Below are 27,197 nucleotides of genomic sequence, written 5' to 3'. Positions count from 1 at the left end.
CTCACGTGACTTCCTGCGAACCCACTTTTAGTGACGTATGTCGATGCCTCCACTTCTGACCGCCCCGACACCTTGCGGTACACTGTTACGTCACAGTGTTACTGGCGGGAACTTTGAATTAACGTCCTATTTCTATTTTTTTATAAAAAAAACTACGCACCGTCTATAGTGAAACAATTTTTTTGTAATGTCTTGACTTGGTGGCCTCAATGTCCTTCTGTTAAGGGTGAGTGCCACCCTTTGTAGTACCCGATGCCGACAGCACGCGCTCACGGGTAAAATACAAAGAAATTGTCGAAAACAAAATGTCGCCATAGCAACAGTCAGCGCCAAAAGCGCGTGCAGGGACACGCTCTTTCACGTGCTTCTGAACAAAAAAGAAAAATAAATGTGTGGGACAAAATGGCGAGATGTCTCCACCCTAAGCAAAGCGCACATGAAGGCACCCTAGTCTTGACATGCCATTTAAACGCCTGGCATGAGAAAAAAAAAATTTTTTTTTGGCGTGTCAGAGGCTTTTTAACCGCAGTTAAAAGTCACCTTTAACTGCAGTTACGCTTAAACCGCAGTTACCACACTACGCCCTCAGACAGCTATTTCAGGAGAAGTGAGAGGCGCGTGCCCAGCTTTGATGGTCAAAAGCTCAAGCCTACGTGCGCTTATAGCTTTGACTGCATAGCTACATAACGTTGAGTATACAGTGTGCACGGAAACTGTGGTTAAGCGTAACTGTAGTGAAGTTTTCGCACGTAACTACAAGGTAGTTACTATATACATAAACATAATAAGATTCTTGGTAGCGCTGTACAGCGCCCCCCCCCCCCCCACACACACACACACACGCGCACACATAAATTCCAGTAGCTTTTCTTTTAATCGTTAAAAATAAATTACGCGTCACGGAAGGCTCATTCTTTGCCAAAATGTAGCGCTAGCGGTACCAACCTGATGCCAAGGTTTCAGCACTAACCCTTATTATCTCATTTGAAAGTTGAAAGTTACTTTCGAAAAAAAAAAATTCAATGGGGAAATGACGTCATTTTCGCCCGTTTCCGGGTAACTGGCGTCCGTAGAGCTCCATGTATTCGAAAGCTCCGTCGGCCGCCATTTTTCCATGGAAAATTAAAAAAAAAAAAACAAAAAAAAACACATAACTTACAATCACAAAATAATCATAATCATAAAATCACACAGAGCCACACAACGTTTTAATAAAAGAGCGGGGGTAATGCTGAAACTTTGGCACCTGTTCGAACCTTCAGCGCTACATTTTTTTTTTTTTTTTTTTTGTGTGTGTGTGTGTGGGGGGGGGGGGGGGGGGGGGGGGGAGGGCTTTTATTGAACTTGCGTTTACATCTATCACATTTAAAACTATAATTTACGTAATCCTCACATTAAGGCAGGGTACTTTGTAGACTCCAACCAATTTCTTCAATGTGCCCGACGTTTCGAAGCCGGCTCGGCTTCTTGATCACGGGTGACTGTATGCGGGCCCAAAGGTAGCAAACTGTCGTTCTTTTCTTCTTCTCTCTCAGCATTGTTTTCTTCTTCTGTTTTTGTGTGTGGCGCACGTAGCCCGTGGATAATAGCTGCCTGGAAGCGTTCCGGTGGATCGGTTCAGATGGTTGTTCGTATTTTGCATGTGCCAAGATTCTAATAAGAGTCGCTTTCTCCAGTTTCTTTCTCGATCGATTTTGAAGAAAGCGTCTCTTATTAGAATCTTGGCCCGTACAAAATACGAACAACAATCTGAACCGATCCATGGGAACGCTTCGAAGCAGCTATATACACGGGCCACGACGGGCCACAACACAAAAACAGAAGAAAACAACACTGAAAGAAAGAAACAAAAAATAACGACAAATTGCTATCCTTTGGACCCCACGTAAAGTCACCCGTGATCAAGGAGCCTAGCCGGCTTCGAAACGTCGGGCACATCGAAGAAATTGGTTAGAGTCTGCAAAGTACCCTGTCTTATTAGAGAGTTTTAGTAGATCGTTCCCATGACACCGATAACGATACCCGATACTCCGCCACCGCCTCCCTTGCGGCATGCGTAGTATCGTTATCGGGGCTATCGGAGGTATCGGAGACGATCTACTAAAACTCTCTATTGCTAACCTAACCAGGGCGGAGTTCCGTCGAAATGTTTACTTTTGATCCTCACATTGCATTCAAGGAACGCAGTTCTAGAATGCAATAACACTGATAGCTCAAATTACCGCTGTAAAATAACAAAGCGTGATTGGAACTGTGGGAATTTCCATACACGCATGTGCCTTGTCCGAGTCTTTTGACAACAGCTTAAGAGCCAAAAGAAACAAAGAAAAAAAACTCTATAAATAACATTCATTTGCGCCCTAGCAAACGACCTGGCCCTTTACTTGCGGTTTTAGTAAAACTAGACGCATCAAAGCAGTGATGCACCCGTTCGAGTTACTATGCAAGAGCTGTTTTGGAATGAAGCGTGTGTTCATCCTGAGACCTAGCGTTGATCCAACGTTATTATTAGCATGCATTAAAACCCCGTGAGAGACAGAGAAAGAAAGGGAGACACGAGAAAAGCTACTCTAGTTCAGGTGTCTCTGTATCAGTGTTGTACACGATAAGCTCGTTGCTCGTTCCCCCTCAATCTTTGTGCGAGTTTAAGTTCCAGTGGTTCGAAAGGAACGCGTTCTAGCTGTTACACTTTTAAGAATGAAACGTGTCGTTACGTTAACGTCACATTTTTCGTATTCTAATGAAATATGGTACTGAATAATCCGTAAATGAAGTAAAGCGAGCAAGTGAGAAAAGAGAAATGTGTGGCAAATGGCTCGGTTATTGTGTTGCGTACGTGAAACGTTCGAACATCAGAAAAGTTCAGCGATACTCTCACGTCGCTTTTCATCAGAGAGTTTAAAGCGTACCATGTGTACACTTGATTGTTGTTTCTCCTAGAATGAGGCGATACTACCGCTAATCGGGCTGATAAACCTGGCGATCTTTTAGAGCCTTCCATATCTTTCGAACTCCTCTCCCTTAATACGCGCAGGTGGTCCGGCTCTTCCTCGCCTACACCTCTGGTCACGTGATTTCCCCGTTAACCAATCAGCATTGAGCTTCGCGGCCACGCTTATCATGCAACTACGCTTCGAATCAGTCGCCACGATCACATTTGTTCCAGTTTGTTTTTGGCAATAACTGGAATACTTCCCATCCCTTGAGGTCGGAGGTTGAAATAGTCGATAATGAAAAAACCTAAATTCCAACTAAATTCGTAAAAAAAAAAAAAAGCAAATAAATAGAAAAAAAAAAGAGAAGAGCTCAGTTCTTCCTGATATTCCCTCAGAAAATGTAACGAGTTCCTATTCTCAAAACGTCGTCCCTTAGAACGCCGTTCCGTACAATGCTTCTATATGACATTATTTGGCTTCAAGCTACAACTCTTCAGCACTTAACCCTCAGAAAAAAAGAAAATGCTGAGTCACCGGGCATCTGATATTCCGCAGCAGAAAGATACTGCGCATGCTGCAGAACGCATTTTACAGCCCTGTAGACAAAGATGGCGGCGCGCAGATGTCACTGGAATGGACCCTATACGTAGCATGCAAGTGACATCATCGCTCCAGGCTGGCCATCATTCAATAGGGTGTCCCAAGCGGACCATCCGCTGTAAAAATGAGCCGAAAAAATCGGCGCTTGCACACAGAAAGCTGAAACTTCCACCGATTGTGCACGGAGCAGGTCAGTTTTACCGAGTGAAGTTTCAAGGCTCGGTTCTCTTTCTGTAAAAATTAGGGCAAAAACTTTCCAAAGTCAAGGTTGGGTCGCGTTCGCAGACGACCGAGTGAGCGGCTCTATTTACTTGTGGCGCCAATTCCCGATAGGCGCAGCGAGCAGACAACGGAGCGCGTCGTCTGCTCGCTGCGCAAGCCCTCCTGCGCTCAAGCTTTGAACAAACTGTGGTGCCCTATTATTTTGTGTAGTACAAGCTCACCTGATTTGGCTTCACACTACTGATGGCACATTGTCTCAGTGTTTTTTTCTTTCTGTGTGGAACTGAAGAACGAAGAAACACCTCTGAACCTCCGAAATCGCCTAAATTCAGCAACGCAAGACAATCAGAAGTGCCAGATTCATGCTACCATCGCTAGGGTACGCGTCTCTGTATGAGGGGGGGGCATCAGCAGATCTGGCCGTCCCGGCGCTTTTATTATTTTTCTTCTTTTTGGAACCCGTGAAACGGCGTCTCCTCGTTCTTCGGGTCTTAGCTTTTGCCTGTGCTTCGACGGCGTTCAAATATTTCTTGCTTCTTTGTATTCTCCTCGTGATCTCGCGTTCCCCACATGAGCAGGCACGCTCTCTCATTTGTGACAGTTTGGGACGGTCAAATATCTAAGAAGACCTAACAAGTCAATTTTTGCAGCAACCTCTGGGAAACGGAGGAAAGTTATCCGGAGATGGCGCCACAAGTTGAGAACTCGGGTCGGCTGCGAACGCTCCCCCATTTACTCTTGCCAGTTTTGTACCATAACTTTTTACAGGAAGAGAACAACGCCTTGAAATTTCACACGGTAAAACTAACTTGCTCAGTACAGATTCGGAGAAAGATTGAGCATTCTATGTGCAGGCGCCCATTTTTCGGCTCGTTTTTCAGAGTAAGGTCTGCTTGGGTGTTGTTCTTGCCGAAAAAAATATACTCGATGGTGCGAAATGTAGGCTCTAGAAGACATACGTACTCAGCAGTAGTGCCACCACAATGACTGTTGATGTGATTTCAGTGAAAGTTGTCTATCCTGAAGTCAAGCACGAAGCCTTACAAGCCACCAAAAAGACGACATCTTCGTCTTCATGTTTGTGACGTAATCGCATGAGCAGTAGACAGTCGCATGACGTAGCCAATGGCTCACGTTCCCGAGGCCTTGTGTCCAGATAAACAAACGAACAAAAAAATAGTGAAATAGACGAAGTCCTTGGCGCGGCTGTGCTGGACCCTCCAAGGAGTATACGTGACATCTATTTGACGATCGCGATGAGTAATAAAGATAAGAGAAGTGAAGAAAGAACGCGCATTGATGAAGATTTGTAAATATATGGCTTGCATTGACGTCACATCAGCTGCCATTGTGGTGTCCTTGCTGGTGAGCCCGTACTTTTTGCAGCAAACACTTCAACCCACCGATTTTGTTTTCCTCAGAAAGAACGACTAGGGATGACCTCTGGCATGATATGGTGACAACGCGTGTAAGCAACGTAGGTGGAGGTGCGTCGCCATGGAACATGCATGGTAGTCGGCTGTGACGTGGCCTCGCTCACATGACCGCTCAACCGCTTGGTATGGCAGATTTCCAGTTTAGCATGAAATAATTTTAATTACATTCTGGCATAACGACGTAAAAAATCGCGCTGACTTAAAACGTCCATCAAATGCAATGAAAGTACGATAGCACTAAATACCCACGTTCCTACGCAAAGGGGGGGGGGGGGGGGGGGGGGGGGCGTGAGCGCTCTGTTTACTCCCTCTCTCCTCCCCAAGGCGTGATGTCATTGGTCACGCACACTAATGACGTCAAACTAACAGCCGAACCCCGTGGCTGCCACTCTTTCCGGTGGCCTTGTCATCAACAATGTCTCTTGGCCGCTTGAAATGGATGCGTTCAAAAAGGGCATCCTTTCTGTTATCAGTGATAAACTGGAAAACGAACTGTCGTCTTGTGTGGGCCTCTTGATTTACGTTCAAAGTCGAGAACAAAGTTAGCTTCGTATTGGCGTCTGCAAGCAGTCACGCTTGAAGAACTAGTTTGGCCCCCTTGATGGGGAGCACCATGTCAGGACACCGACCTGATAACCCTGGACCACGGCTTGGCAAGGCTCGACTATCAGATGATCTACACGCGCGCCAGCGGCAAGATGGTGGTGCCCGGAGGCCCTACTTGCAGACGTCCTATAAAATTACTCTCTCAAACTCTTTTTCTTTTTTTTTTTTCTTTTTTTAGGTTTAGTTTGGTTTAATGTCGAATAACGAGTATAAGAGCGATCTAGAAGGCTAACACGTCTTGGGAAAAAAAAGGCTGTAAAGTTTACAAGCGTCATCTTTGTTGGTGTCAACTTTGTAGTACTTAAAAGCGGTTTCATGTTTACCGAGAAAAGCTTGGTATGCCTCGCATTCGGTTCGCCAGATTTGCTCATGGCGCCGCCGTTTTGTTGTTTTAAGGGGTATTCGGTCATGGCTCTCAGTATTTTGCTTTTCAGCGTGTGCTGACTTCGAAATCTCTGTGCAGAGCTTTTGCAACGTACATTCCCGTCACCATCAACGTTGCCCGATATCTTGGGAAGCTGTAAGTGTGTGCTCGTTCTGAGCATGCCCGGTGAACATGTGCACTTGAGTATGGCGTCCAGTGAATACTCCCTATACGGCGTGCAGGTCGTCTGCTTCTTGCACAGGGGTTCCGATGATGCCAGAGAACGCCATACGCTTATTGGCTGGTTGAAAAAATGTAGTGGGTCGACCCCAAGTCATCTAGCATTGCGGTCTACCCACTATCCTTCCAGTTAAAGAAAATCAAAATGGCGTCTTTCTGACGTCACTGCAACCCGATCTCAACCAATGAAGGGGCAAAATTGGCTGCCTCAGTCATCGCTCGGTTCCTAGCGCGTTCTTTCTGCTGCCCTTTGGTTGGTGTGCCCCCCCTTTGCGCGTCGCTATCCCCCGAAGCGTAAGCTTTAGCCCAACCCCCCCCCCCCCCCCCCCCCCCCTTCCCGCAAGCTCTTTCTTTTCGTTTGTGTATGCGCGTGTTGATCGAACGCACCGTAACTGCGGTCAGTCTCTATTCATAGAATCCCCCGCGCGTCGTTTTATTAGTCAGGAAGGGTCAATCATTCCATGACGGGTCATTGACCTTACAGCTAAAGTGCACCGGCGGTCATTAGAGCCCCGCTATATAAGCTACCTCCAGAGTATCGACAGGCCGGTTATCTTGTAGCCGCCGCCATTTTGGTCCTTGGTGCATACAGAACGCGGGCGTAATCGAAATGTCACTTCCGGAGCTTTGGAGACACGGTGTCAGAGAAAGCACGGGCGACATCGTTTTTGCTCTGTCGTGGACTGTTTTAACATTTCTGAAGGACGGTAAAAACGTTATCCGCGACTTTGGACGAAGCTTTTGATAACTGGCGACTGGAATTTGAGCACCAAGACGGCTGAAGCGATGTATCGTATACCTTAGCTGTTTTGGTCTTGCAAGCCACCCGTGGTAACATTGCTTTGCAGATGAAGATTATTATTATTATTATTATTATTATTTAATTAGTGTTGCGTTCAGCTGCGTTCGTTTGTGCTGTGCGCTCCCTGAGCATGCGCTGACGACAGTTCTGCAACGTGCATTCAACAGATTCGAGATTGTCCTTCTTGTCAGATGATGACTGAAAACCTTGTAAACTAAAATTTTATATAAAAAAAAAAAACAGCACGCTTCTCTCATCTTGTAATAATTTCCACTAAAATTTCCAACAAAAAGAGTAATTTCTTGTTGGTTTTTACGCAAAAACATGCTTTCTAAACGCTCGTGGTGACCACAGCAAAACAAAAAAGATTGAGCCTCCATTTTGGCGCCTCGAGCCTGGGAGTTTCGGTACTCTGGGAACATTCAGCCGCGACTCTAGTGTGCGCAAGCCCGCATGGCCACAAGTGACAACTACCTTGCTTCGAGGGTAGTTAATTCCAGTCAGAACTACTAGTACGCAAAAAGTAATTAATTGCAGCGGATCATTACTATCAGAAAGTGACGCTCTGTTAACAATTTCCTTCGACAGCTATTCGACTCCAATCATGTTGATGTGTTGCCATTTTATCTTTCGCGCTGTGACGGAATTGTTTAAAGGAATAATTATACGGCGTTTTACATTCGTCATATTCCGTATCTGTGACAAGTGAAAACGCTTCAATCATCACCATCAATATATTTGTTTTTCTTTACAATAACTACTTTTACCCAGGAGTATATAAAGACACAAAACATTAGCGTTATGACAGCACGTGCACGCGCGCGCGCGGGCGAGCCGTTATGTTGGCGGACACTAGACCACTACCACACCGCCACCGCCGATATTTGCTCAATGATCATTGCGAAAGAAAGCCTAAACACACGCTCCTCGCCCGACACCCGTCCCCCCCCCCCCTCCCTACAACACGCACGCGTATCCGGTGACGAACGACACAGTTCATGCGGGAATAAAGAAGCGGGGGAGGTGGAAGTAGAAATCGATCTATTCGCAAACCCACAAACACAACAACCACGTGACGTGTGTGTGTCCCCCCCCCCCTCCCCCTTTCCCCTCTCCAAACCCTTCACCAGCCTTCAAGCAAGTCCACGCCAAGTCCGGCAGGAACAAGTCGCCGCCGTCGCCGCACTGTCTACCAAAACCAAGTCTCAAGGCGCGCGCAACGTCAAAGGAATAATAATAATAAAAAAAAAAAAAAAAAAGAGGAAGGAAAGAAGCAGTCTGGAAAGGGAGCGACGACTAAAAACGCAAGCACGCCGGCGACGAGCAAAAAGAAGCGCAACAGCAAAAGCGAGTTTCTCCCCCAACCCTCCGTCCGTCACGTGATTCCATTTCGCCTTGACTCTCGAGGCAGGCGGCAAGCGCGAGTGAGAGCGAGGGATAGATAGGTTCCAGTACGTCACGCGGAGTAGCGGTGCTAGTGTAAGCGGCTGGCTGGCGAGGCAGTGCCGGCAGGCAGCAACTACAAAGAGCAGAGCGACGACGACGGCACAACTAGCTCAAATCGGTTGGATCCGCCCTGCCACGGACGAAGACCTGCGAGGACTCTCCCGGCAAACTGAAACACCAGTTCCCGCTGCCGGTGGGACTCGACCAGGCTGGTAGTTGTGCATCTTGGGCTTCTTCTTGAAGTGGATCCGCCGAATGTCTTCGAAGATGTCCTCGGTGTGTAGTACCAGGACGTGAATGATGTCTTGAACGTATTCCAGGACCGTCATGAATCTGCGGGACACTGGTGCTGTCGCTTGCCGTGGTACGGTTGTTGTTGTCGTGTTCTCTGAGATCTTCTTTGCAAGCACCTAAAACGTTTTAGATTTTTTTTTTTTTTTTTTTTTTTTGTGCCATTTGAAGATTGGTTTGGAGATTTGGACAGCCCGTGTATCGTGGTGTTGTCTGTTGGAAGCTGTCCACTGCTGCTACCGCTACTTCAGCATCCGTTGGAGGTGGTCTTGCGCCGCTGGAGCTGCTGGTTTATCCCCTGGTAGGTTTGACCTTCTTACTACGAGATATTTTCTCCTTGACCACCGGTGTATAACTCCTTGTCGGACAAACAGCGCTCCAAGTTCAAACAACTCAAAAGATGACCACGAGCGTCGAGACTGAATTCTTTCACCGAGGATTCAACCGACTCTAATATAAATTTTTGTTTTACGAATATATATATATATAAAATACTACAGAACGCAGTCGCTCCATACCGCTGTAGTGCCTCCCTGGGAGTATCTCGTCTATTATGTCTTCAGCTGTATACGTGGGGAAGCTGCTTGGTTTATGGAGGTGCTAGTGTTTCATCATGAGGCAAACATACTGCAACCTATTATTAGAACGTCATCGGTTGCTGCATTTATGTCATAATAAAAAATCTGGCCAAAGATTTTTTTAATTTTTTTTTAGCTTGTCGATTGACCTTGGGGCGAGGTCTTCCGTATATTTGTTGTGCAATGTTCGCTATAGATACTGCAGATGTTTCAATTTTTCTTCATATATTCTTTTCGTATGTGAGGTTATTGCCTTCCTTTTCGAAAGCTTTTTTTTTTTAGATTTGTTATATATATATATATTTCCTTGGCTGCGTCGTCGGGGATGGTGAAATTCCCGGCTTTCCACGACGATTCGCAAATTAGACGCCGGCAGAGTTTGTTCAACTTTCCTCGTCTCCTGTGGCTGGAGTGCGTTCGGTTTTACGACAGCAGCCTCCGTGCTCTGCAACGAGTGATCGAAATTAAGATTAGCGTTTACATCGCCGTGGCAGCGTTTGCAAGATGTATCACTCTTTTTTTTTTCCCCTTTTTTTCTTGCCATTCTTTGGAGAACTTACCGTTCACAGCATGTTCGTCGGATATGTATTCCCCATCGGAGAGTGAAAGCCGTTGCTAAGGGCCGGTAACGAACAAGGAACAGACACAGTTCGCAGACAGACACGTCGCAAACACCTTGTTGTCTCACGACTCTTGATTGCGGCAATCGTAACTCATACTGAAAACTATTTACGAAATGCGAACAGGACAACGACGAAACAAAAGGTACACATAACGACGAGGACTGGCTCGAGCGCATTTTTTTGTCCTTGTTCACAACTTTCACAATAGTTTTTCACCTTGTTATCTGTCGCGCTGCAGGACCCACGGGTCCTGGGTTCAATCACCACCCCCGCCCGTTTCGATCTGGATGAGCATCGTACGGCCATGCACCCGTTTAATTACTACTGCGTGATGCACGTTAAAGACCCCAGACTACCCTGGGGTCTTTAACGTGCATCACGCAGTAGTAATTAAACGGACACATGCCCGTACGATGCTCATCCAGAAGGGTATCGTTACCGGGAGCGTCGGAACCATCTACTAAATCTCTCTCATTGTGTTGCTTGCGGAAAGCGCACTGCTCTTGTCCAGGAGCACTGCTTACTGGACAGGCAAAATTTATCTTCTACAGCGGACACTCCGCAGACGGCCATCGGGGCTCCATGGTTAACTTCCCGCGCTTTCCGCAAGCAACAAAGAGAGAAATTGGGGGGTTTTAGTAGACCGTTTTCAAAGGCCCGCTACCGCTACGAGCGCGCGCTTCAGAGCATGCATCGAAGTGGCAGCGCGAGCTCCCGCTACGATTATCGTGGCCTGAAAACACGATCTACTAAAACTCTAGTAGATGGTTCCGATGCCCCCGGTAACGATACCCGATAACGATACGATACATGCGTAAAGGCGGCGGTGGAGTATCGTTCTTGGAGTCGTCGGTACGATCTACTAAAACTCTTCATTATTACACGAAAATCGTTGTTATCAAATTTGTTTCGCAAGCGCGAGGAGGGGGATGTTGTAGCTCAACAAGATGCTTTCTTGGCACGAGTATCTCGGAGCACGGAAAACCGACACCGCAGCCACGTGTTCGCGCCCGTGGCTTGCACGTCGCGCTCAACGTTGACGTCCGGCTTGCGCCATGTAGCCAGCGTTTTGAATACCCTAAAATAGACCCCTTTCAGGTAACCGCCCTCCGTTGGGGGACATGGAAATATCCCGTATGTGATGGCAGACACCCAAAACTGCATCCCTACAGATGCTGAAAATTTCGTTATCGTCATTATAATTATACTCGGCTCGTCGCGGAGCTGAAAGTGCGGTGGAAGCTATCGTGCTCGTTGAACCAATCGGGTGCTCCTATTTCGTCACGTGATGGCGCTCCCGCCCATTGTGCAGACAGCAGGGTCAGGTGGCGCATCGGAGGCGGTTAATTAATCTTGGCGAGCGCGTGGCTACTTTTTTTTTGTCTGTTATTTGATGTTTCGGAGCCCTAATCTACACGGCGGGACCAGGGGGGGGGGGGGGGGGGGGGGGGGGGAACATAGCCGCTTGCTGCGATTGGTCAGTTCCGCACCGCTGGCCAATCGCAGCAGGCGGCGATGTCCCGATCCTCCCGTCCCGCCGTGTAGATTAGGGCCCTTGTTGGTGTTGGCACTACCAGTGTTGCGCGGTGTAGCGGTGTACATGTTGGCTTAACGTCGCCGACAGCTAAGATACGATGGGCGTGGCCTTACGATTCGTTCTTGCGTTTGTCTGGAAAAATCATTCGCGCTTGTTATTTAGATGGGGTGTTCATCAACGCGACGCGCTCGAGCTTCCAAATTACTCGCGTCATTAGTATAAAAGAATAGACAGACATTTTTTTCCCGTGCCCTAATTTCGATCTAGATTAATTGACCTTGGCAGTGTACACGTATACAGTCCCCCACGATATGAAAGACCCGCTCGCCTATGGGCAGTTTAGGCGCGGTGCTATTCACATCTTTATCCAGAGACACTTTGTTTTTGCATAGACACCAGAATAAAGGTTCATTTATTTCCTCACCACAGTCGGTGTGGTGAGCGGATCGATTTTTTTGCTTTTATCTTTTCGCAGAAGTACCTAAAAATATTCATTTACGTAAAAAGAAAACAGCAACAACAACAACAATTATCTCAATATTTGTATTTCCGGAATACTTTTTGGAGTAGCCAGCCCTGTTTCATATTCATGAAGTGTGTGCGCAACGAAGTACGTTGATTTCCTCGTGCTCGGACCGTTCTATTTTTGGAAAGGGCCGGGGTTCGTCCTGGGTCGTCGTTCATGAATGGTTCAGTGCACACGGTGGCAAAATGTCACCTGCGCTCTCCGTATCGCCAAGGTCATCCTGCCACTTCCTGCGCCAGCTTTGCCACGTGTCCTATATATGGCACGTGTAACTTGCTCTCAAACCACCGTGTCTCAAACACACCGGCAAACAAACAAAAAAACGGATGAATGCAACACGTATAGGGAAGGCTATATCGGGAATACACACACCATTGTGCTAGCAGAAGTAATTCGTGTAGTATCGTTCACCCACGGAGTGACTATTTGTAGTTCGGCACGCACTGGCACACTGGACACGGAACGCTGCCAAAGCTTCCGGCGCGTGGGCATCGTGACTTCACCTGGCGAGCGACCAAGCCATGCGCTAGCTTTGGCAGCGTTTGTACACTTTGTACATCGCACTTGAGGCGTATTGTTTTTGCTTTTTCCAGGATGTCTCCCCCCCCCCCCCCCCCTCCAAAAAAAGAAAAACCTTTTTTTTTTTTTACATTAAAAATAAACTACGCATCGCCGAATGCCCATTTCCGTCCAAATGTGTAGTTTTAGCCGTCCGAACTAGATGCGAAAGTTTCATAAATATAACCGTTATCTTATTCAAAAGTCATAAGTTATTTTCTTAAAACTTTAATATGACAATAGTTGCCATATTGCCATTGACCGATCTCACTGAGCGTTCCGCGCATGCGCGACATGCGTGGCGCCGCCATAACTGTATCGTTTTATAGCAGGCAGGCGCCAGTTCACGAGGCAGCTCGTGCCGCTTCGTGCTCTGCTCGTGCAGACGCTCAGCGGGAGCTTATCGCTCGTGCATAAAGACTATGCGAAGAGCATATCAGTCGTCTGCTTCTTTTACAAGGGTTGTGGTGACGTTAGAAACACGCCGAGCTCTGATTGGCTCCGAGTGGAAGGATAGTGGGTAGACCTCAATGCTAGCTGCCTTGAGGTTTATCTGCTGTCCTTCCAATCGGAGCCAATAAGAACTCGGCGTTCCCTGACGTCACCGCAACCTCTGCGCTAGAAGCAGGCGAACTTGCGCTCCGTATAGTTCCCACGACGTATGACGGCAGTGGTGGCGTTATGAAACTGCACTGCGAGATCAGTCTATCGAAAATTTCCAAAAATCACTTATAACTTTTGAAGAAGATCACGGGCAGTTTTCAAACTTTGCCATCTGGTTCGTACCGCTAGCGCTACATTTGGACCGAGAATGGGTGTTCGGCGACGCGTACTTTATTTTTTGCGGTAAAAAAAACAGCAACAAAAAAACTAACTTTGTTTTGGGACACTCTTGACAGCATACGCAACCACAGTGTCGGTCGTGCAACGATATTCGCTTGAAATCTTTTCCACTTGGCATGAGCTTACTGACATTAGGGAGTTTTAGAATAACGTACGCAATATAGGCGCACGCTAGCGCTAAATTTAGCGCTTGTATTAGCGCACGCGACGCGAGAGAGTTTTAGAATAGCGTTTCTCCGTCGCGACGCAAAAGCCCAAGCATATCGCGCTTGCGACGCCACCAAGATACAGTCACAATTTTTATTTCACACACGAAATGCTGTAACTTAAGAAAAAAAAGTTTTTGGTCCAGAGTATTATTTTAGATTTGTTTAAACGTGAGAATGCGAAGCGAGCGGTTGACCGGTCGTGTCCGCTTGCGTCGCCTCGGCAAGAGAGGTCTCGTGTACTGACCTTCGCACATCGTACCTTCGCCGAGAAATGTTCGCGCGTCACAAGCATCAAGCTGTCGGTGATCGTTGGCAAACCGAGTACAATGTCGTCCCGTATTGAAAATCGCAGTCGCGAGGATGCCGCCGACGTCGCACTCACGACGTCGCCAAAGCAGCCGCTGACATAATCCTGGAAGCCGCCATTTTTTTTTTTCAACTCTGCTCGTCTTCGCTTTAGCCAACTTCTCATCACGAATCCTCCTTGGAGAAGCGCAAAGACTCTTTGCGTACGCACGCTATTTCCGAGAAATAGCGCACGCTAAAATTGCGCACGCAAAGCGCAAAATCTGGTTTGCGTTCGGAGCATGCGCAGTGGCGACGACGCTATTCTTTGCGCACGCAAAGCTTTAGCGTGCGCTATTCTAAAACTCCCTATTAATGGGACCCAAGTATACTCGACGCAATGTCAGCGACCAAATAACTCCTTCGTTGCGGTGTAAATCCAAGGACAAGAGCGACCGTTTTCCTTCAATCTCTCCTTCGCAAAGTTTGGTGACGTAGCTAGAAAGTCGCAGTCCCCCCCCCCCCCCCCCCCCCCCTTTAGTGACGATATATGAATGCAGCTTATAGATTGGACCCGAGCATTGCGTGAGCACTCGATTTGGGCTCGTAATAATGCTCGACGAGCATTCGGGTAGTGGCTCGTGTCCAATCGGGTCAATGACGACGATAGCCGAACCGTAACAATGCCTGGAACTCAGCGCGTGCCCTGTGCTTTGACAATTAACCCCCAGCGCGTGGGTGACCATCACAATTGGAGGCTTATTATCGACTCCAGATCACGTGGCGGCTTGTTCTAGCTGCGAGTTGAGGGAGTATTATACGCTGCTCGTTTTTCGTTAATTTTGTTTACCGGCGACTTCGATTGCGTGTGGTGAGAAACGAACGCGCATGGCATGGGTCATTAAAACGTCAGGGATTCGTCCGAGGCGTTATTTTGTGCAAAGTACAAAAATCGTTGAATCGCCCCTTTAAGAAACTTTCGGACGGGGCCAGCTCACGTGACACCTTGCCTTCGCTTTGCACGCGCCGAGATTCTCGCATTAGCCGCTAAGAACGACAAAGAATGAATTTAAGAAGATTGAGAATACTAAGCCACACCTTGTGTTTCCTAATGAAGCTCTCAGTGGCCATGGAGTGCAAGTTCGTCCGCTTCTTGCACAGGGGTTGCGATGTCGTCAGAACGCCAAACTCTTATTGGCCGATCGAAAAATAAAAATAGTAGGTAGACCTTAAAGGAGCTGTGCAACGATAATCAATTGGAATGTTTTTCTTTCTACACGAGCTTACTGGCACACCTGGGACTCAAGGATACTCACACGCAACGCCACTGGCCAAGAAACTCCTTTGTTGCGGTGTAATTTCAAGGACAAAAGGGATCATTTTCATTCAATCTCTCCTTTGCGAAATTTGATGACGTAACTCGGGGATCGCAGTACACCCAAGTGACGATATTTGAATGCGGTTCATAGATTGGACCCGAGCATTGCGTGGGCACTCGACTTGGGCTCGTGACAATTGCTAGCTCGAGAAGCATTCGGGTAGTGACCCGTGTCCAATCGCTGCAACGACGACAACAGCCGAGCCATAACAATGTCTGGAACTCAGCGCGTGTCCTGCGCTTTGCCAACCCCAGCGCGTGGCTATGATCAACACCGGCGGCATATAATCGGCTCCAGATCACGTGGCCGCTTGTTCTGGCTGCGAGTTGAGGGGGTGAACGCTGCTCGTTTTTCTTAAATTTTTTTCTGGGACTTCTATTGCGTGGGGTGAAAAACGAACGCGTGTTTCATAGGTTATTAACGTTAGGGATCGGTTTTAAGCGGTATTTGCGCAAAGTACAAAAAATGTTGCATCGCTCCTTTAAAGCATTTAGCATTGAGGTCTGCCCACTATTCTTTCGATCGGAGCCAATCGGAGCCCGGAGTCGTTTGACCTCGCCGCAGCTCCTGCGCAAAAAGCAGACGAACTTGCTCTCCGCTTCCGCATACAGTCCATGACAGTTTAACAAACCCCCGCAGTGCGTGGCTTCTTACGCTCACGCTTCGTGATTCGTGCTTAGGGAGCTCTTATCGACAAATGCCGAAATCTTATTGGCCGAGCAGAGATAAGGATATGTTCGGGGCGCATCTTGTCCAGCGTTAGCTCTCAGTGACCGCGTGTGCTTGTATAGACCTTTTCCGCAAGGGCGCCGCCATCTTGAAATGTCGTCACTTCCAGTATGGGCGAAAACATTGTTTTGCCGTTGCCACGCCAATAGAAGGCATTTAGGACATAAAGGTAACCGTCACACATTCTCGTTTTGCCTCCACTTTATTTTTTTACCATTTGCAGGTTGAAACGTTCTGATATTTTTTCGTCGCCCATACCGGATATGCCTCCTTGGCGGTCGGGGGCGAGAGTAAGCGGAAAAGGTCTATATATTATAAGGTATTCGTGATATGCATGGTCACACGTGACAGACAACTTAGCAGCCGCAGCGCGTTATAAACAAGTACAAAATTAAAGGACACGTAGAAAGACAACCACAGCGCTGACTAAACACTCACGTTCCTTCTACTTTTTTGTAAAAAGCAAAATCACAGTAAAAAAGATGGATATTTTTGTTTGTTACACATAGTTATTTTGCAGATAGAGAAACGGAAGGGGGTTTGTTGTCAAGTCGCGCGATCTTCTCGGCTGCAATAATTTCTCTAATTGTAGAGGGTCGCCAATTATTGTTGCGTTGTCTTTCTATATGTGTCCTCTCCTTTTCCTCGTTGTTTGTGACGCACTCTTATCACCAAACGCGCCCAAGCTTCCGTCTTAACGAGAGACAACTCTTTTGTGGCCGATCAAACTGCGTCACCCGAGGCCTGCTATAGGATAGTATCTAACTAAAATGATTAGTGACGCAAATCTATACTTGTCTTCACATTAAAAAAAAAAAGTTTTGCGATTTTTTCATACGCGGCGCGAAGTAGCTCTTACGGGATTTGGTTATTGGAGGAAAAAGGGGTGATTTTGGCGTTTGGAACGTGTACGTCTTAATGAGAGAACATATATCTAATCTACAAATCACCCTACATATATCTTAATTCTCTACATAAAGGGGAAATCAGTATTGCTCTGCGGGAAGCCGGACTTTTTTTTTTTTTTTTTTTTTACTATTGTTCTTGAGGTGAAAACGGGTCTAGCTGCTCGCTGTTCGAACGCCGGACGAGTTCGGCTTATCCTCTACCCATTACTAATTCCAATCGGATCTCGGTGTTCTGCCGTTTCCTCCTCTCCTCCAGTTTTTTAACCGTATTTAAGCGGGGAAGGCTTTTCAACGGAAACAGCTGTTGTTCGTCCGTCTGTCTCTTTCCCCGCCAAATATAGCAGGGAAATAAATAGTAATCTTCACTTAAAAAAAAAAAAAAGTTCTATAATGTTTTTAAAAAAATTAAAAGATCGCTTCTTATATACTGAATTCCGCGCATTGTTTATAGGACAGACCTGTGCACTTTACTGAAGCGACTAAATATCGTCGCTCGTTACCCGCTGAGAAAATTAAATAAGTACGTTACTCGTTAATAATGTTTAAAAATAAACGCGTTACGTCGGTTGAGACGAAACCAGTTACTTTTTCGTAACACTGCATGTTTCTTTTTTTTTAAGCAGTAGTTGCTTTTTATTATTTTTGGTCGTTTGTAGTGCCTAGCTTTTTGACGCAGTCGTGGACATTTCTTTTTTCTTTTTTTGCCGCGTTTTTTGGCCGTAAAAGTTACATACGTGAGCTGGGGTAAAAACCAAATAGGGTAACCTTTGTTGCACGCGTTCCTCTCCAGAAGTAATTAAATACCGTCACTCGTTACTCCAACAAAAAGTAACGGAAATACTTTACTGGTTCCTTGTCTCGAAAAGTAGTAACTAAATCGTTACAAGGAAACACCAAAATGTTTTGTTTTTATTTAAGGAAAAAAATGAAATACGTTTACAACTTCCTGTAACGCCGATTTAGAGCGCAGCTCTTCAGAAGGAGGAAGGGAGGGTATGCCCCTCCTCCTCATCCGTACCCTCTTCTCCTCCCCTTCCCCGATTCTTTCACGCGCAAAACGCACGTCGTCACGCGACGTTTCAACACCGTGCCGAAACGTCCTCATGGTGCAATATGGGAAACGCCCCATAATGCACCAAGGTGACGTTTCGGCACCATGCCCAAACGTCACCACGGTGCATTGTGGGACGTTTCCTATAATGCACCGCGCGGTTACGCCGACGGCGACGCCGCTCATGCCGGAAACAAGCGCCTAAGAGCTGCGCTCTAAAAAGGAAGTTTTGCGGATTGTTCATACGCCACGCAAAGTAGTCCTTACAAGATTTGGTTGTTTGAGAAAGAAGCGAAGGATATCGGTTGCCGAGTGGGCTAGTGCACACCGGCTCGGACCACGTGCGGCGAAAGTTCGCGCTGTAGAACCCAGAGATCCCAGGGTTGAATCCCCACCCCTTCACGTTTCGATCTGGATGAGTATCGTACAGGCGTGCGGTCGTGTATCACTACTGCGCGATGCACGTTAAAGACCCCAGGTTAGCGGTTGTACCGCACTGGCTAAATTTCTCATCTACAGCTGAGACGCCAGACGCGCCCATAGAGCCTGATCAACTTCCGGCTATAACAACATTATTACTAGGAAGAAGCGATGCTTTTAGCGCTATACAAGCGTGTACGCCTTGATAAGATGACACGTATCTAATCTAATGCAGCTACATTTATGTTAACTCTCTAGATAAAAGGGGAAATAACTATTGCCCCGCGAAAAATCACGTCTTTTTGTTGTTGTTTTTTCTTGGCTTTTCTTTTTTTTTTTTTACTGGGGTTTTTGAGGTGAAAACGAATATAGATAAAACTAGAGCGTTACTTGTAACCCATTATAAAAATCGCTGGAATTCTTTTTTTCTTTCTTATTTATTTTTTAAGTGTTTGACGGCGTTCTAGGGATTCGAATACGCTCTATCAGTTATGCTGTCCGTACCCTACTGTCAAGCTGAAAAAAAAACAAAAAACGTCGTACAATAATAGGCGTTCTTTTTGCTGTTTCTTTTCCGCAGGAGAGAGCAATGCGAAGACGGCGTTCGGCGCCAGCGTCCCTTCGTCAGCGCAGCCGGAGGACCGAGGCGTAGCAAAACAACGCATTATGGTTCTGCCGCACGTCGCTTCAGCGCCGGCCGCACATCGGTAAGCTTCTGCGGCGGGGGTCATTTCCTCCTCGGTCGCATTACGCAGGCGGATCACACGCGCGAAGACCTACCTCTTGCCCAAACCGCGCGCGTGGCGTCTGCGCACGTGTTGGGACGGTGCACTTCGACAGATGGCGCTGAAAAGAAAGAAAAAGAGGCTACACGAAGGAGCCCACCGGCTTGAACACGATTCGTACGTGACCCCCCAGCTACGTACATCATAATCATCATCAAGAGGGAAGCCACGGGCACGGTGGACGAAACATTTAGGTGATGACTCTCTGACTGACACGGCGACCACATTATATTCCGGGCACCGAGCGCGCTTCATTCGCACGGGGATAGATGGCGCTCAAGTATGGGGTCCGTCCCAAACCGACCGCTCCGGTTGTTTCTCCCAGTGGTGGTCCCGCATTCCCTCGCTCACCGCTTCTTGTTGTACCTCTCCGCCGCCACGCCGCCGCCAAGTCGCCAGCAAGTCGCCAGAGACCGTAAATCTGTGTTTTCTTCCTTCTTCTTCTTCGGGTTAAGGCTTACCTTTGTGCACGATGGTGGCACCTGGGATCGACACAGCACCAAAGCAAAACACGAGGCCAACCACGGGCCGCACACCATGCACCACCTCACTACCACACCGCGACAAAGGCGAGCACGCTACGCCGCCGATACCGTGGCCACCGAGGATGGTTGGTTGGACAAACTTTATTTAGATGGGGTATGCGTCATTGAGCCTCGTGGTTGGGTCCCCTAGTCCAGGGCCCCACACGCCTGAGCACCTCACAACGTAGCGTCCTCCACGGCGGTGTGGAACTAACTACTCCTGGTTCGAGGCTAGTTTCGAACACGATCTGGTCGCTCGCTCCCCGCCGGAAGAGCGGCCAGAGTCATCACCTAAATGTGTTTCTTCCTCCGGGCCACGGATTAGGTGTTGCTGAAGTCATTGGGCACGTTAAGTCCGTGCTCCGTAGCGCGAGAGTTTGGCCAGTGCTCCTTTCACTAAACGGACAGGAGTGCCATCGGAGCAGGCACCGGAGAGACTGACACTCGAGCACGCTCTGCGTGCACCCAGAATTTCTCGGCGCGCGAGTGACTGCTTCGCGTTCCGTGGCTTCACGTAAACAAACAAGATGGCTGCGCTGCTGTTGAGACCGTCGAGACAAAAGGCGTAGACGGACCGCTGCCTTTTTTCAGTTGATTAGTGCTTAATCCAGCAGGTAAAAACGATTTGATTTGAAAGCCAAGACAGCAATTAGCGTTCCGAAAAAGGTTTGTTCGTGCATCCCGCCTGAAAAAGAAATTCATCTATGAAACGGTAGCGTGCCGATAGCACAGCGACAGAAAAGTTGTCCAGGTGAGGAGACATTCGGACCGCTCTGTCCCTTTTATAATGCTTAGCCCAGCAAATAAAAATACTTTGATTTGAAAGCCGGAACATTAGTGAGCGTTGAGGAAACATTAGTGAGCGTTGAGGAAAAGGTTTGTTCGTGCGTCTTGCCTGAAAACGAATCGAGCGTGCTGATAGCTCGGCGACAGAAAAGTTTTGATGAAAAGACAGTCAGTCCGCTGCCCTGCAGGTTAGAATGCTTAGCTCAGCCGCAGTGAATAAAGATACTTCGATTGAAAAGCCGAAACACCAGTTACCGTTACGGGAAAGGTTTGTTCATGCATACCGCCAATGCTTAGCCCAGCGAATAAAAATACTTTGATTTGAAAGCCGTAACATCAGTGAGCGTTGAGGAAAAGGTTTGGTCGTGCGTCTTGCCTGAAAACGAATTGATCTATGGAACGAGCGTGCCGATAGCTCGGCGACGGGAAAGTTTTGATGAAAAGACGCTGCCCTGCTTAGAATGCTTAGCCCAGCCGCAGCGAATAAAGATACTTGGATTGGAAAGCCGAAACACCAGTTAGCTTTACGGGAAAGGTTTAATATTTGTTCATGCATACCGCCTAAAAACGAATTGACGTGCTATCGAACCACGGTGTGCCGGTATCCGCGTAGCTTCCGTCTCGCCGAGAGACGGAACCGACGGAATCAGGGAATCTCTGACAAATTTGGAGGTTACCTGCGTCGACGAGCGGGTTCAAGAATGTTGTCTTCAATTTAAATCGAAACAGCATGCATGGTCAATAAATAGATCGGCCAAGGTAACCTCCCACCTATGTGCACGAAGCGAGTCTTCAGACTTTTCTGGACTATTAAAACGTTCGTAGAAACTTCATAACGTCGCCGTTTCTTTTGCTTTAGACTCTGCCGCTCCACACGGGCCTAATTATTTATCTTCGAAATATTTTCGGCTTGTGCCACCCGTATCCACGGTCGGAAGGAGCTCGTATGGCCCGTCGATAGTTTCTGGCCGTATTCCAAAACTTACTCGATCTCTCTAGGGTAAAGGTGGTTATCGAAAACCTACTCGCGTCAAGCGTTTCTCGATTTTTGTTGTCACGTGACATAATCCGCCAGGGTAACTCGGGATCATACGAGTAGGTTTGGAACGCAGCCTCGGTGTGTCGCGCTCCTGTATACACTATATGCGTCGTTTAGTTGCTGCGCTCGGAGTATGAAACTCGGAGCGTCAGAGAAGGTGTAAAGGAGCGCCGACTTCACGCGCCCATTGGATCCTGGGAAAGTAACCTTAAGCCTGGTTGCCATTTTGGCTCGTGGAATGAGCAGCCTCTCCTTGATCTCTCTCCATTTTTGGTGATCCGATTTGAATTCGTGGTGGCAGGTCGCTTCATACGGGCATGTCTTGTATACCGAGATTTTGTTATCCACACACCGACGAAACAAGCAGCGCGCATGTCCGCCCCGCTGCCGCATGTGGCGTTGGTGCTTGGTGGCATTTAAATATTCTAAGCTTAAATTGTAAAACAAAATGGCTAGGTGGCGTAAGCTACCGCCCAATATAAAGGGCTCAGCCGGATTCATCCATCCATTCAGAAATAATTTCCTTGTCTCGAAATATGCGAGAAGAACAATGTGATTGTAAGAAATCTGTAAAGATAAGCTTGTTTAATAAGTAAATTCAAGAGTAACTGAGTCCTGGGACAGTAGTGCCAGGCTCCCAGAGTTGTCACCATTTTGGTTCGTGGAATAAGCAATTTCTCCTACATTTTTTTTTTTTTTTCATTCTTTGTGAGCCGATTTGAATTCGCTGGTGACGGGTAGCTTTATGGAGACGTTTCTTGAACACCGGGGTGTTGTTATCCAACACCGGCGAAGCAAGCGCACTTCTTCGCACCGGCACCACATGCGGCCCCGGTGCTTGGCGGCATTGAAAAATAATTTTATTGTTTTTATTTACTCAAGAGCAACGATACCAATCTAAGAGATATGCGGAAATAAGCACGATTGATAAGCAGATTGCATGCCGAGCCCCAATGACGCTTATATTGGCGTGGAACGCTTTTAGTTCTTGACTTGACAAACCAAGTCAAGTTTATTTAGGGAGTGCTAAGTAGTATTTAGCGAAAGTATAAAAATCGTTCCATGGCTCCTTTGAGCTGAGAATGTAGCCAAAGGTATACAAGCCCAAGCTAGCCCGCGGGCTCCTGGCTTTGAGAGGTGGATTTCTAGCTTGTGTGCTCGGTGATCTGCGAGAGAACGTATGAAAGCAGCGAACGCCGGCGAGAAGGTCTCTTCCTCCTCATTGTTCGCTCTTCTACAATGGAAAGAGGTGGGAGGAGCTTCCCCTGAATTCTTAACCTGTCACCGACCATGGTCGGAAGAAAGCTACAACAGCCGCAGAAGCTGAAGCTGCCTCACGAGAAAGAAATTCCATTCTCCGTCTAATGCTCCTTTTCTTTATCTCTCTCTGACGGTTCGGCTTGTCTTCGGTCGGAGAGTCGTCGCTTTTTCTTTTCTTCTTTTGATGCGAGGTCTAACGGTTTTTGCGGTATTTGTTTCCCAACGCCCCTCGCAGACGCTTCTATTGTTACTCTGTAAAGGTCAGCAAACATGTCTGGAAGAGTGATGCTTCGAGGGGGCTTCAATCTCCGTGCTTCCTTCCGTCTGGCCCCTTTTATACCTAGGCCCTAGAACTTCCAGTTTTAATCTAAAAAAAAAACAAAAAAAACACCGATAAACGTCTGTTGGTGTCAAAAATACAAAATCTGTCCGCTTTTATCGAAAAACCAGAAAACAAAAAATACCCATGAACTACCGTTGGTGTTAAAAATACGAAACCGTCTAAAACCGGAAAAACAAAACCGATTTCTGAACAATTTTGTTCCAGCTAGGACTGTTTACTCCAGCTAGGTCTCTTAGTTTCTCATTATAGTTTTTTTTTTCTTCTTTATTTTTTCATATAAAATTACGGTTTTTAACGCCCATTGATTTTTTTTTTTTTAATTTTTTATAAACATTGGAAAGTATAGACCTTTGCAGAAATCCCCTCCTGCGCGCTGCCATCTTTGTCTGCTGGGCTGTGGAACGCCTTCCAAGCATGCGCTGTTGATCTGCTCTGCGGTATATCGGACGCTGCGCATGCGTCCACAGCTCAGTGACTCAGCATTTTTTGCCCGCTCGCTTCGTTCGAGACTGCCGCTTGAAAGGTCTATACATCCGAATTATATCTCTATCCGGTTTGTAGGCCCCATCGGATTACGTTTGTACAAGAACGCATAAGTGTACTCTATCTATGGTGGTACTGAATGAAAGACAAAAGTAATTTGCTTCTGTTACATGTTACAAAATAACTCCGTGATTACGTGAGACAATAAATGAGAGCCTACTGCTCTAAAATATTTTACACCTTTTCAGGTGTTACAAGAGTGCCGTTTATTTTTAGGGGAGCGAATGATGTATATACCCACTGCGTGGTGCCACACCTACGCATTTATTTGTTTTGCTGAATTTTTCACTTAGAAGGCGCTCCGACCGTCTTGCACCCGCCGTTACACTCTTTTAACACTCCTATGTTTGCGTTATACACGCTTTAAAATTTTCAAAGGACCCCTAAAATATTTATTTTTCGGTTTCATGGCGTCATTACTCTGCAGTTTGTAATCTGAAGGCTGCTACTACAACATTCAGGGTTTTAGCTAGTGCCACTAAATAAGCTACGCTTCAGAGTAACGACACTTGGCCATATTGTGTCTTAAAATCAAGGTTGCCAGTTATCTGAAGCTTTATCTGAAATCACAGGAAATGCTTTTCCGCCCTCCACAAATGTTTAAACCGTTCGCGACAGAACAAAGCAATATTACATGACCTTCCTAACACCGAATCTAATGCTGAGGAAGTCGCACTTTTGAATCATGACGATCGGCCGTTGCGTCTGTTCTGCATGTGAGCCAAAATGGCAGCGCCCACAACAATGTCGGGGAACGGAGTGCCGATACTCTAAGCGCAGCTTATTTAGTGGCTCTAGTTTTAGCTATAGGGAGAATCCGCGCTTAGAAGTGTAAAACAACTCTCGCGGGTTATTTTCGTTTTCTTTTTTTCTTATAGTTTTTTTTTTTTTTTTTTTAACCCGTAATAGAGCAAGTTCGTGTCCTATTAATGGATCCTGTACGGCGGAGTAGTGGAGGAAAGCAAACGTTTAGTGTATTTAATGAAGAAATAAAACAAGCAAAGACAATAACTAATTTAGCCTGGAAAATTATGTGGAACTACTATAAATACAATAAAACTTTACGGGGAAAAAAAAGTATCCGCGATAGGACGACATTTGCCGGGAGTCATTCACCCCCACCACCTGCGAAAAGGACATTTCCGGTTATGGATGAATCCCTGTCACTTAGCCTCGCTGAAACGAACTACAGGGTCGTATCGGCGACGCGCGCACGACCGAAAACGTCGCTGCGTCCGCCGTTTAAGATTCACCGTATTTTGTTTTACACAGTTTATGGAAATCGTTGCCGACAATCGACAATCCTGGTCGTGGCATCACAGATGGGAACCTATAAGTGAGAGCAACCGAAACATCTCGTCGCCAATTGAGCGCGCGCAGTGAAAAGCGAACTCAAATATTGTTCCTTAAAAATGCAGTATGCTGTCGAAGTACATACTAGAGGGCGGCATCATGAGCTCGCTCCCGAGCGTGCATAGGGCACCAAAGTGTGAGAGAACACCGCACGTATACAATATGTGAGCTATTCCGAGCTTTCACGTATATAGCGTTGCATGCGGGTTCGATGACCACGAGTACGTGTCGCGGAAATCGGTAGGTGTCACAGCTTGTTATATCAAACAGCACATAAAAAAAAATATAATAAAAAAAGGCTGGCTCCGCTGTTGCTTTAGAGTTGGTTAACACACACGCGGGCACATATGATGTTTTTTGTTTCGGGCTCGGGCGAGGGGAATGAAAGCGATCGATGCTCTATAGTTGACGGTTATTAGGAAGTTTTAGTAGATCTTTCCGGTGATTCCGATAACGGCATACTCAGATATTTCGACAGCACCTTTCCACATGCATCGTATACCGTTACCGAGTATTTTATCGAATTGCCGGAACGATGTACCAATTACAACTATCTATTGTAAGATTCATTGCGATTTGATTTACTGTTCGCTTTCTTCGAAGAATGAGAGAGCTAAAGCTCGTTCGCGTTTACTTGGGAATGCCGTTGGACAAACTATACGCGAGATGTTTGTACACCCTTGCGAGTGTAAAGAGGGGAAGTTCATTCATGTATACATTCTTTCAGCACTCTTATTTAGAGTTGCTACACACCGTTCAATCGTGAAATAGGGTGCTGTTACATAAAACAGCATTCGTTTTTATTTTTTATTTTTTTTAGGGGGGGGGGGTGGGGGGGCGGGGGTTTATTTGAGGGAAGTAAAAGAGTTTGTGGAAACATGAGTAGTCCTGCCAGGAAATACGGTGCTAAGATTAAACGCGTTCTAAGGCGAAATGTGGCACCAAATGAAAACCGTCGCTGAGGGGACTAATCAGCCGCCGTCAAAAGCTCACCTATAATGGTGTTTATGTTTCTTTGCGTGTTCTATCATCGCTGAACCGATCATTAGAGAAAAGGCACGGTGACTTGCACTTTTGACGATGTTTGATTGGCCCCATTACCTCGTAGCTTCGGCTGTGTCTTGACTTTACAAGCTGAGTCGAAGTATAGTGATTGGCCCCACTAGCTCGTTCTTCGGCTGCGTCTGGACTTGAAACAAAGAGTAGTAATGTCAGAGAGCGTCAACTTGGTGGCTCCGAATTCGAAGCTCGAATGCTCCAAGCTTCCACCATGCTGCTTGAAACACGCGATCGACTTTGTCGTTCACAGTCACTAGCTTTCACGCCAATCATCGCCGTGACGTCACGGGTAGGAACCACGAGAGGGCGCCACCAAAAACGAGCGCATGTCTAGGCGCTTCGGTTTATGATCGTTGTTAACAGAGCCCGTACGAATTCCTCACGGAAGAGAACGCCGGTATTTTAACTTCCTTCGTTTTCGAGGCTATACTGATAGTAATATGAATAGTGATAATTATATGAATAGTAAGTTTCATGCTCTTATCAAAACGTGTTCGCTGAAAACCTTGCGGGTTATTTTAAATGGGCTCGAGTTTAGTGTGCCAGCGTCGCTCGTATTAACCGATTCATAGAATTTGCCCGCATGTCGCTTTCCTTTACTTTTCTTACATGTTGTAATGACGATCCTTCTGTTCGTGGCAACGTGCAGGTATGTAGCGAGATGTCTCACCCCGTTTTGTATAAGACCGGCATTTATGGACTTGTACCGTCCGATTTAGGTCTTCTTTTGTTTTTCTTTTACCCGTGTTAAAATTTGTCACCTCACTTGTTTCTCTTCTGTACAAAACCATTAGCAATGTCTATCGCACATTACCTTCGAGAATCTAGATATAACAATTCTTTTTCCGTAAGCGTTATGGGTGGACTACTAACACAAGTGTCTCTGATGTTAGCTGCCTCTATTATCTCACGTGTT

General features: G+C 46.8%; 1 protein-coding gene across 2 annotated transcripts in view; it reads left to right on the top strand.

Annotated features, from left to right (window-relative positions):
• Nucleotides 1-27,197, top strand: part of LOC8035824 (adenylate cyclase type 9) — a 68,080-nt gene that overhangs the window by 2,815 nt on the left and 38,068 nt on the right. Inside the window, exons 1-2 of one of the 2 annotated variants that reach the window (XM_029980880.3) lie at nucleotides 8,633-9,244; nucleotides 19,170-19,296. The gene's annotated coding sequence lies outside the window, so the exon portion shown is untranslated. Of the gene's footprint in view, nucleotides 1-8,632; nucleotides 9,245-19,169; nucleotides 19,297-27,197 lie in introns of those variants that run through there. The other variant, XM_042289918.1, reaches the window with a different exon arrangement.

The sequence above is a fragment of the Ixodes scapularis genome, unplaced genomic scaffold (assembly GCF_016920785.2).
Source record: "Ixodes scapularis isolate PalLabHiFi unplaced genomic scaffold, ASM1692078v2 PGA_scaffold13__105_contigs__length_92229423, whole genome shotgun sequence".
NCBI classification, from domain to species: Eukaryota; Metazoa; Arthropoda; class Arachnida; order Ixodida; family Ixodidae; genus Ixodes; species Ixodes scapularis.
The sequence above is the reverse complement of the archived record's forward strand: the minus strand, read 5'-3'. Positions and strand labels throughout refer to the sequence as shown.